Source organism: Pinus tabuliformis, chromosome Q (assembly GCF_031772625.1).
Source record: "Pinus tabuliformis cultivar Carrire ecotype Pingquan chromosome Q, CPIR1, whole genome shotgun sequence".
In the NCBI taxonomy this organism is placed as follows: domain Eukaryota; kingdom Viridiplantae; phylum Streptophyta; class Pinopsida; order Pinales; family Pinaceae; genus Pinus; species Pinus tabuliformis.
In genome coordinates, this window is record NC_142296.1 from 657,028,206 (window position 1) to 657,041,071 (window position 12,866).

The window sequence follows — 12,866 nt, forward strand, 5'->3', positions numbered from 1 at the left end:
CAACTTATATCCCTAAATTTTTACTAAAATTTCAAATGAGAGTACTCATTGGATGCCATTTTTAATTCCTCATCCAAGGAGTACCCATGTTGCACACTTTTGATGGACCCTGCTTCACGAAAAATGAGAAATACATGAAAAAACGTGATTGCAATCATGTTTTTAATGTATTTCTCATTTTTGTGTAGTAGAGTACGTCAAAAGTATGCAACATGGGTACTCCTTGGCTGATGAATCAAATTCTACATCCAGTAAGTGTTTTCACTCGAAATTTGAGTAAACCCATAGGGAGATAAGTTGAAAATACGAGTTGAAAAAATAGTTTTTTCTTTTTTCCCTCTAAAATTTGATGATGTAATCCAATATTATTTTATTATTTCCACTATTATTTTATAATTTCCTTAGGAAACCCAATTTAGACCTAAAAAATCCCCTAATGTATGGTGATAAAATTGAAACTTCTCAAGAAATTTAATATAAATCAAGAGACACAATTATCCTCTATTAATTTGCAGATTTATTTCACAATTTAGAACAACATTTGCAAACATGCAATAAGAAATAACACACATGCACAATATTTTTCTAGGGGCTGGGAAAAGCCCTTCAAGCCTCTTTGAATTATTTATATGAATAGAGAATGTATTACAATTTTTTTCCCGCTCTAAGCACAACCAACAAGTGAATAACCTATCTCTCTGCTCAACGAGAAGCTCTGACCCAGACTTACTCGATTTCTGCCTCTGCTTGAGCCCCTATTTCCTTGCGCTTATCCCGAGTAATTAGCCCCTATTTCATTGTGCAAATTCCAAGGAATTAGCCCCTATTTTTTAGGAATTTTCCTCCAATTGGTTTCACAATTCCCAAGGATTGACCATCTGATTACATGCAACACTTGTACACTCAAATTAGTTTACAACTTCTTGTAACACTACCTCGGAATCTCCACCATCACTTAGGAACTTGAATTCGTTACATGCACTACATATTTTGTGTTAATTGATCAGTTAACTAGATGATCATTGAGTTAGACTGTTGTGCCATTTCACAATTAATCTTCCACTAGTTCCATTGACCACTAGAACTAGTTTAATTGAACACAACTAGATATAACTGAACTTAATTTCTAAAAATTAGCAATCACACATGCTTAACTAAACTTCAAGTCCTCTGAATGGAATTTACCAAGCTAGCTGAATGACAAGAGCCATGTCACAACTGTTAACTTCCTCCATGTTGTCTCCAAATGTAGAAATTCAAATTTTCTGAATTTTACCAAGGTAAAGTCAAATTGAGATTTTCTTGCTATACTTCTCAACAACAACAATGGATACCTCTTGAGATGATTTCACCACTTTATCAACAACACAACAAAGGCCATTTTATGCATTTCAAAGAGAGAATGTGACCTTTTTGATGTAGTGTTTCCTATCTGTAGCAGAGTGTTGGGCTACTTGATTACCCCAAATGATGTTTGACACTCCAATGGACCCCGAGATGATGAAAAAATGAGTCCATGAAGCTTGGTGCTAGAGATATTAATGATTTTCCTAATGGACCTATGACACCCCCAAACTAGTATTGACATTGTTTAATGGGCATCGCTTACATTCTATAGCTTGAATGATGATTTTCATCCTTATCATGATAGAAGAGGGATTGTACATCGCTTTGGAACCCCAACATTTTAGTTAGAGAGTGCCACATCACCCATTTTAATTTGGAACGTGAATTTGGGCACCATGGAGATTATGTGTTGGCATAGAGGAACTTTGGAGACATGTCCATGATCTAGGAGCTACATATTGGAATATGGAGCACTCATTAGTCCACATATCACATTTTGATGACATTTTGAGGTCATTTAGTGGATGACATCATGCTTGAGGAGGATTTTTCTCCCACACTTGTGGACATTTATATCATTTTTTTAATGTTTTTTACCTATGAGGTTGGTTTGTAACCTCTTCCTTGCTAAAGACTTAAATTAAAATTTTCAATAGGGATTCTTACTTGTATTGTTGTAAAAATAAGGGAGTTAAGTATCATATAAATAGAGATGCATCCAATGATTTCTTGTCATCACAAATTGAATTCTTTTCCTCTCCAAGTGAGAGCGACATAATATTTTTGCTACTGTTAATGAGATGTCATCTTTGTGGATGTGATTTTTGCATGGAGACTTTTAGTTCTTGTAATTGGCATATTTTTCACCATCATTTCTGTAACAGTCGTGGGTTAAAAGTTCATGTAATAAATTTAATAAAGGAAAAATAAGACCAAGGTCGTGGGACATGTATTCTAAGCTCAATGTTGGGAAAAACATCTTAGTGGATGTTCATTTGGTTTATTATGGCTAAGGAGAAATTGGAAAAGGATTTGAAAAGATAAAGAGGTATTAATTGGCATTTTATTTTATGAAAATAAAGGAAATTAGAAGGAAGGTGAAAGGTCACAGGTTTTCATGAGAGGGAAATTGAAGGAAAATAAAGGAAAATGAAGAAATTAGAGACCTCAATAATAAAAAGGATTTTGAGGACCAGTTCACAAACTTTTGTCAGTTTTGTTTTGGAATTATTTTTAGAGAGGAAAAGAGCTCCAAGAGGAGAAGGAAAGAAAGCAAGCAAGGAAAGGACGAGGAAAGCAAAGGAAAGCAAGGATCAAGAAAGGAAAGGTTGGATCAAGTGGCTTCAATGGGAATACTTGCAGGTAACAAGTTGCATGTATGATTTCCTAGATGGTTTTGGCATGCATGCTATATGAATGTGTGTATTTGGTTCATTTGCTATCATTGGCATGAGTTTTGTTGGGTTTTGATAGTGGTTTTAGCCTTTCCTTTCTATTTTCGAATAACCATGGTGTGATGGGATTCATTCTTGGTTGGGTTTTGTATTGCCAAAAGTTTTTGGATCTGGGTGAGGTTGTCTCAGGAAAATCCCAAGGGTTGTGGGTGGAGATGGTTTTCTCCGGGAATCCTTTAACAAGTGGGTGGAGACAGGAAAATTCCTCAAGGGATGGTAAAGGAATTTTGAGGCATCTAAGATCGGTTTGGTTTTGTGATCTCAGAACTGGTTTAGGTGAGATCATGATAGTGTGACGGTGGAGGTGGTTTAACCTTTGGATTACCTTGGTTGTTTATGTATTGGTTTATCCCATGAGATCCCACATTCATGCTTGGAATATGGCACAGGGGTGATTAGCTAAAAGAAAGATTTGGTTCAACCTAATCTATGGTCAGGTGGTATGTGAAAGTCCCTAACTTGGTTGGATTTTGTATATGCCAATAAGAGCAAAGTCCCTCTTGTATTTTACGAGTAAATGTACTTGTTATTATGTATCTTTAATTGATTTTTATCATTGTTAATTATCTAGTTATATGTTGGTTATAAGCATGGGTTTATGGCATATCCAAGTTATGGCTATTATCATGTTTGATTAATAAATGAAAGTTATTGAATGAATGACCTAATAGATGTTATTTCATTTATTGTGAGAGGGAATTAGACCTTATTTATGTTTCTCAAATAAGTTTCAGATCTCTATGTTCATATATGCATTCATGAGCTCTAGATCTCATGTTCATCATGTGTTTAACAAAATGTTTGTCATGGTCAATATTGGTTAGGTTAATTTCTTGACTAAGTTTAGTTTTAGAGGATTTTTCTTTGTGTCATTTATTGTTTTGGAAAGTTTCATCAAGTTCTGGGCAGATACCTGGAATCTAGCCGTGAAAAGGTGCCACAAATTTCGCAGTAGTAGGCACATAACTATGAAAAAAAGATTGTAATCATTCCCTTTCAAGATTATGCATGCAACTAGAGGCTTTTAGTTGCATGGATATAGGTTTTTGCATGCGAATCGGAGTTCATATTAGTGAAAAAACAATTTAACTCAGGGTTTGGGCACATGGAAGGGTGGTTTAGCTCTTAGGGGTCCTATAGTACTTGAGGGAAGTTAGTATGGTCTTGTTTTTTGACTCCATTTCGTTAAGGTTATCTAGGAGGTTGAATCATGTCATGGTATCCCTCAGCTCATTTTTACCCTGGAAAACTAGTTAAAGTGGCGTAGATATGGGAGGCGATGTTACAAGGTGGTATCAAGGCTCCCAGGTTCAACACTTGGACTGGATGGGCAGAATGTGTTTGCCATGCATGCATGTTAGTTGTCTATGTGATTGTTATGCATCCATTGTGATAGTCGTTTTTGTAAATTGTGTCATCATGATTTTTTTTGTATGTTATGATGTTGATATGTTGGTTGAGATAGAGCAGGACAAGCATATCATTAGAGTGAAGTTGTATCACTAGAATTTGGGGTAAGAGTAAATTGTCATACATGTATGATGGTTAATGGTTGTGATAGACATTATGGTTATATACATGTATGTCATTATATTGTTGTTGTATTTACATGCATGATATATGCTAGCTAATCAATGTCATCATATGCACATGCATAAGATAGTCATGAATGGTAGTAACTTGTTGTTATATGCATTGTGATCATGCACATGATGATTATTGTCATTGTATTTAAGATCTTGATGTTATATGTATCGTGCTAATCTAGATTCACATGTGTATATGGCTATGGTTATGCTATTTAGGTATGAGTCAATATACTTGTGATATTGTATCGTAATAATCTCGACTTACTTGTGAAAATGTGATAGCCTCCCCTAAGATGCATTGAGGTATGACTTGGTTATGTCATAATAATATTTGGTTTATCCAATATGGTATGTTTATAGATTTTTTGAATGTTTGATTAATTGCGTGATGTGAGTACGTATGTCTATAAGATAGCATGAAGGAATGTCCTTATTTTAAGACAGTTGTACTAACACATTATGTACTGAGATAGTTGATATGTACTTGAATGCAAGTGGGTTCTAGTTGTAGTATTATTATTAATGAATCTGATTTGACTATGACATGGTTTTTCAATCTTGGTAAAGGATGATTTAAAATTAATAGACATGATGTCTTGATCAATGGAACATGTGACTGACATGTGTGAATAATTGCAAGGTAACATGCATGGTATTAGTGTGGCAAGGTAACACTTGATTTGTTTATATAGCTAACAGTTGGGTGATGTGATAACATATAGTAAGACTCAATTGTAGCAAGGAAAAATGTAAAAGAAAGGAATTGGGTGAGAATTCCTTTGTCAATGTTTGGAAACCGCAATTCCAAATGAATGAGTTATTTGCATGAAAATAGGAATTCTTCTTAATCTTGATTTTGTCTGACATCATATGGATATGTGATAGATTCATGAACATGTATTTGACATGTATAACATTTGGTTTCTAGTTATGGTTAGATTCGTCAAGGAATTGGAATCCCTTGAGAAATGATATGTGTACGAGTTCAGTTACAAGACAACATGCTTGACACAACGAGGTAATGTGACCAGTATATTGTTATGTTTATTTAAGCACTGACAATTATGTGTTTATGGTAGTATGATGTAGGTAACTACATGGGAAAAGAGGTTTCTATGAAATAATGAAGAAGTATTACGTTGAGATTTCCCTTGGACACATTGGGAACCCAACAGGATTAAGTCATGGTGTTTGTTACTAGTCTTGAGATTTCGGCCTTTTACAATTTGCTTGCCCTTTATTTACAGTTTTGTTTATGTCTAGTGCATGGCCATGCCAATTTATTTTGGTGTCATATTTCTATTGCTTTTCATGGTTTTCCTCTTTTTCTTTCATGTATGTTTTGAGGGACTTGTGAATTGGTTGGGGAAAGATGAAAGTTAATGGAGCTTGGGGAGAGATGTGTGGTAACCAACAGGTAATATAAGACCCATATGAAGCTAGGTGCATGAGTAAAGGGAAGCTGAGGGAAAGAATATGGCAGCCGGTTGGATTGGTTGGGTCCATTGGGGTAAATGGACGATGGCAAGACAGTCATGAGGAAATGTGACAACAAAGGTAAAGTGAATGGATATGAGACATCAAATGCCTTGGATATATTGGTAACTATTGTTCTCAATGTTTTGCATGCATTGCACAGATAAAGGGAGTTCTCTTAAACCTTGAATTTGTGATATCTGATGATCTAAGAATTTTTTGCTTATATATGCATCAAAATTAAATATAACAGAGCATTTAAAAGACATGGAACATAAGCACATAAAATGAACATAAAATAGACATAATCACACATGATATCAAGGCACAAAGATTTGATTATGGAGTTCATCCAATTTGGACTACATCTTTGGGCCCAGCTCAATAGTGGGGAGGCCTTCATTCATTAAATGACATGGAAAGAGAGAAGTACAAGTATATTTTTACATAAACATCCTTATACCTCCAATCTGGAAGATAGCTGGAAAATGGAGAGCCCATCTCTATAAACAGATATTGCCACTGACTTCCTGGTGAAAAATCATGCAAAAACGCCTATCCAAACACCTAATTTGGATAATTGGGCCTTCTGCACCTTCTCAAAACCTCCCAGCTACTCAGGTGAGAACCTGGCCTGCTACCAGGGTCAAGGTCTACTGCATAATAGATTCTGAATTAATCGGCCATCCCTCCCCTTTCTCACTATGCAGATAGTCTTATATATATAAGCGGGTGTTAAATCCTTAATACACGAAAAGTTCTAAAACAAATGACCAAGTTAAGCAAGCATGATTGTCTTAATACCAGGGATCTCAAGCCTGTATGATACATGGAAACCAACCTTACAAATATGGAGAAACCACTTTTAAATATGGAAAATCCCTTAAATTAACTATGTGTTTAAACTCGGCAGCATGACTATCGGTGTTCCCTACAATTGGTTGACAAACCTTCAAGTGTCCTGAGATACAACAAACCCGCCGGGGTGATTAATCATAGTGTATAACATATCGAATTCACAAATCGCAATCAGCACCTTTCCATTGGTGACTATCAAATCCCATAGAACTGTGGACCCACTGGGAATATTAAACAAAGCATGTAAAATATCACATCTAGGAATCCCATTGCAATCACAATCAGTGCTTAAACCATCGACTTATAAATCCAAACCTGTGTCCTGCGATAACACAGACCCACTGAGATTTATAAATCACAACATATAAAACATCACATCCATAGTCCTATCGCAAATCGCAATCGATGATTACTATCGAGGATGCTTTGCAAACACTAGCCCTTCTGCTATTTCGATATGCGATATATTGCATCACAACTAGGCATTGTTGGGGGTCGATTCATAAACCACTTGTCCACCTTTGATATGCGATATGTGATATCGCAATCACAAATCGAGAATGCTGGGGGCCAATTCCTTAACCTGTGACCTCTATTTTTCAATGATATGAGATATACGGGACCCAATGCCAGCCTGCCACTTGGCACTTCCCCATTCACTGATATTTTTTCCATGTCAACTCCTCCTGCCACCTAGACAAGCCAAACATGATCTTTGACTTGCTCTAACTTCTGCATATGAACTCAAATTTGAGTGTTGTTTGCACCGTCTGATGCTAAGTTTATCCAAATTCTGCCACTTTCAGTTTTGAGCCTTTTACCATGCCACTGGTTCTTTTTGAAGATCCACCTGGATCAATCCTCCCCGCTAAGAGAATATTTTGGTCCTCCAAAATCATTAAATAATCCGCAACTTCTTTGTAATTTGTCTACACTGCAAGTGTCCTAACAGGCCATCCTTCCTTCTCCTTCACGTTTGTCCTTCAGAGCCATAAGCAATGAGACGACACCTACACCCCTACAAACCTATAGTACAATATCTTGCAAATTACATGCTTCACTATGTGGCCAAAAAAATGAGCCAAGCATCCCATACTTTCCACGTGTTTATAACACATACTCCATGGTCAAGTTTACATAAAAATGGAAACAACACTCCGACTATCAATACAAGGCCAACATCATTGTTGCTTCAAGAAGTGATGGAAAACACATCATCACTCCAACACATGATTTACAAAAATAAGTCCAAATACTATTGTTGCTTCAAAAAGTGATGGAAAACACATCATTACTTTTACAATTTAAAATGCAACACAAAATAAGACCATGACATTCTATCACACCTAGAAGAATCATTTCTCACTTATCAAAGTGAATGGGTCGCCTTGTTATCGGGAAAACTAGTGTCTATGCAGAACTGCTAGTCCCACTAAGGGTGACAGCTACCTTAGAAACAAACACACTAAAACTACTTTCGTTTTCCTTTATGAAAAATAGATGAGAGAAGAATAGAGGAGACCAACCTCAGTCTTGCACTTGGTTCCTTGTTTGATTCCTCTCCCTTCTGATAGTCTTTTGCTACTTTCTTCCTTGTATACCCAGCTTCAAAGAGCACCTGTAGAATCACAGTAGCATAACACTATATGAGAACATAGATCTATCATCATAAACAATATAGGACCAGATGTATATTAACCACACAAATGCATACAATATCAATCACACAAGAATATGGAGGAAAACTTGAATAGCTTTATTAATAATCAAGAAAGAGAAAAGAGGATTACAACCAATTGTTCTAACCCAACATCATCCTCTCAGCAAGAAGCCCTTCTTCACCTCATGAAAAGCTTAGATCACCCAACACTATGATGTAGCACCAAGAACCAGTAGCACTTCCTTACAAGATACAAAATTCCAGCATCTGGATCTCTGGGATGAGGGATCTATATATAGATGTTTGCAAGGGGGGTGAGTCATCTTTTGAGATTTTATTAGTGTCCTCTCTCTGATAGTTCTTGAATCCACTTGGAGATTGATGATCTCTTACTCATCCCTGGGTGAATGCAGAGAGGCAAGTGTCACAGGAGGAGTTTCTAGAAGATTCTTTGCTTCTCCACCTTGCAGATTGTCCCTGCCATTTGTCCACTCTCACCCATTGCACCCCATAGAAGGGCTTTTCAACATGCATCACACCTACTGTGTGTACTTAGGTGGGATGCAGTGCACTTTGACCATGGAGCAGGTGAAATGGTCCAGTTTTGACCAGTTCTAAGCAGTTTTTCATGGAGAACTTTTGGGAGAAGATGTAATCAGTTGACCTTGTTCTTTTAGGGGTCAGAACAAAACTTTTAGGGACTTAAGAGCCCTTGGTTTATGGACATTTATGATTGGGGTTGCAGTGCCCAAAAATGTCTATAACACACCTCCTTGTAGCACATTCGTTGGTCGAACAACTACTTCATCTAGTTCATGCATGGATTCTTTGTCCTTGCAACACTGCTATGGATGGAGCCTCCAACAGGTGGCTCTTTGATGACCACCTCTGTCACAATGACTACAATAAGCCTTCTTCCTCTAGATCTACTTTACCTTCTTCTTTTCCTATTGTTGAGAGGGTCTTTCATGCCTCACCCTTTCCTGTGCTGCTATTCTTTTCCAGCACTCAACAAATATATGGTTATGCAATCCACAAAAATTGCAATCTCTTTTATGCCAAGATTTTCGTTCATTATTAACAATAAAACTATAATCAGAATGAACATTACAATACCGAGACTGGTTATACCTTTCTTGTTGGTATCTAGTATGACCATGGGAACAAGAGCTTGCCTCAACTCTTTCTTCACAATGCATACTACCATAGGTTGATGGTGATGTGTTCCCATCATCCTCTTTCCTTGACAGTTTCAACAATGTCATGGAAGCTTCTGTCATCTTTGAGAACTATCCCTCAGTGCACCCCAACCTTGCGAATCAAGTTCTTTGCTCAACCTCCAATGGCTGAGTTATGCCTTGGATTTTAACACCAAGTCCTTCTTCTTCCTTGTACCTCATCCTAGTAAGGAGTCTCATGTTTGTCCTTGTAATTGGTATCTCCACATTTCCAATAGAAATTATACTATGTGAAGATGAAACTAAAGGGAAATCAACATCTTTTACCTCCACTGTCAAGTTGGAAAGGACTGATGAGGGCTTCTCATAATCTATTGTTGGTGGTTCACTAGTTGTTTTGGCACATTCCCCAACTTCCCTCCTAACATACCCAAGTCCTACTTGGTGGGGAATTCCTCTACTTTGATGGGGTTTATACCTTGGCCATTAATGTTGAGGCCCTTCCCCTCATACCCCATTCTCCTTAACAATTTGGAGATGATTCATATGGTATGATTTTCAAAAATGGTGAAATCATCATTAGGAAACATACATGAAGTTGAAGAATTACTTTTTACCCCACAGGGGTCACACTGCAGCTTTTCCAAGGCCTCGTTATTAGCTTGCAGTTAGAGTAGCAGCCTCTGTTTCTCCTCTTTATCTTCCTATAGAAGCCTCCTTAATACAGCAATCTCTACTTGAATACTCTGTTTGCTGTGCTTCAACTCTTCCAAGGCCTCATCTATGTTTTGCAACTGACACTACAATCGTTGCCTCTCCTATTTCTCTTCTCGCAATAACCTTCTTAATTCAACATTCTCTTCTTGAAGCCTCTGGTTAATCTCCTCATTAGAGGAAGGCGAGGAATAAAATGCATAAGCACTAGAAGATGTGGATGATGCATCGTTCTCCGAACTCTCTATCTCCTTCTCTCTTCACTTCTCATATGCTTTATACATGATGTCCACCATTTTGGACATTCGCAGGAAGGTCTCGTGCATTTATTTATCATTCTGCATGGCTGCACACGCAGTCATTCACACTTGCAATTCTCAACAGCCACAAGACCACTTCTCTTCCCAAAGAGCTTCAACATACACCATGTCTCCTCTTCGTTATGCACATCCTCTGAGGCTGATCTTTGGTTAGCATACTCATGTAATTAGCATCAACTAAGCCTTGTTATGATACCACTTGATCGAAGATTTTTTTGCTTATAGATGCATCCAAAATACATATAACAGAGCACTTAAAAACCATGGAACATAAGCATATAAAATGAAGATAAAAGAGACATAATCACACATGAGATTAAAACACAGAGATTTGATTACAAAGTTAATCCAATTTGGACTACATCTTTGGGCCCTATTCGATAGTGGGGAGGCCTTCATTCATTAAATGGCATGGAAAGAGAGAAGTCCAAGTATATTTTTATATAAAAATCCTTATACCTCCAATATGGAAGACAGATGGAAAATGGAGAGCCCAACTCTAGAAACAAATAGTACCGCTAACTTCCTAGTTGAAAATCATGCAAAAATGCATATTCAAACACCCAAATTGGATAATCAGGCCTTTTGTACCTTCTCGAAACCTCCCTGCTGCTCAGGCAAGGTCTTGACCTGCGGTTAGGGTCAGGGTTTGCTACATAATAGATTTTGAATTAATCGTCCAGTCCTCCCCTTGCTTGCTATGTGGATAGTCTTATATATAAGCGGGCAGTAAATCCTCAATACCCGGGAAGTTTTGAAAAAAATGACCAAGTTAAGCAAGCAGGATTGTCTTAAGACCAGGGATCTCAGGCCTATATGATACATGGAAACCAACCTTACAAATATGGTGAAATCCATTTGAAATATTGCAAACCCCTTAAATTAACTATGTGTTTAAACTTTGTGGCATGACTATCGGTGTTCCCCGCAATTGACAGACAAACCTTCAAGCATCCTACGACACAGTGGACCTGCCGGGGTGATTAATCACAGTGTATAACATATCGCATCCAGAAATCGCAATCAACACCTTTCCATCGGCAGATATCAAAGGCCATACAATTGTGGAACTGCCGGGAATATTAAATAGAGAATATAAAATATTGCATCCGAGAACCCCATCAAAATCGCAATCGACGCTTAAACCATCAATGCACCAATCCAAACCTGTACCTTATGATAACATAGACCTGCCAAGATTTATAAATCACGACATATAAAACATCGAATCCACAACCCTATCAAAAATCGCAATTGGTGATTACTGACGAGACTGCTTCGCAAACACTAGCCCTTCTGTGATTCCGATATGTGATATATCGCAACACAACTAGGAACTTTCGGGGTCGATTCATAAACCACTTGTCCACCTACAATATGCGATATGCGATATCGCATTCGAAAATCGGTAATGTTGGGGGCTGATTCCTTAACCCGCAACCTCTGTTTTTCCACATTATGTGATATGCGAGACCCTATGGCAGCCTGCCACTTGGCACTTCCCCATTTGCTGAGCTTTTTCCATGTCATCTCCTCCTACCACTTAGAGAAGTCAAACTTGATCTTTGACTTACTCTAACTTCTACATACGAACTCGAATTTGAGTGTCGTTCACACCATTGGAATCAGGATGACGAGCACTTCTATCTGATGCTAAGTTTATCCAAATTCTACCACTTTGAGTTTTGAGCCTTTTACCATGCCACAGGTACTTTTTGAAGATCCACCTGGATCATCTGGTAATTATGTGGTGATTATGATTATGCTAGTGTCTATATATGTATTTATGCTATTTTCTGACAGAGTCGTCTAAGATCATGATTGTTTAATGCTAATGATTATATGTATACATATATGTATGTATGTCATTGTCTGGAAGGGTCATAAAGGATCATGATTTTTTTATGTTGATGTTTTTATATTTATATACATGTGTGTATGTATGTTTTTTTTTGACATGATTGTCAGGGAACATGCTTGTGGAGGAGTGATTGCTTATGTAGTTGAATGACATGAAGAGGTTCCTGGTCTTATGAGGAATCAAGTGGAAAAGTAGCCCGGAAAGATATATGAGGTTAGTATCATGTGGATATGATTTGATACTATGTGTTTACATTATTTCTATGCTTATATTATGGATAGGTAATGCTGAGGGATACATCAGCAAAATGAGAGCAGTGTGATCTACGTCATGCTGGAACAAGCATGGGTAGAGGGAAGACACTAAAAGCAAGGTTTCTTGGTATAGCTAGTGTGTGGTATTTGGATGT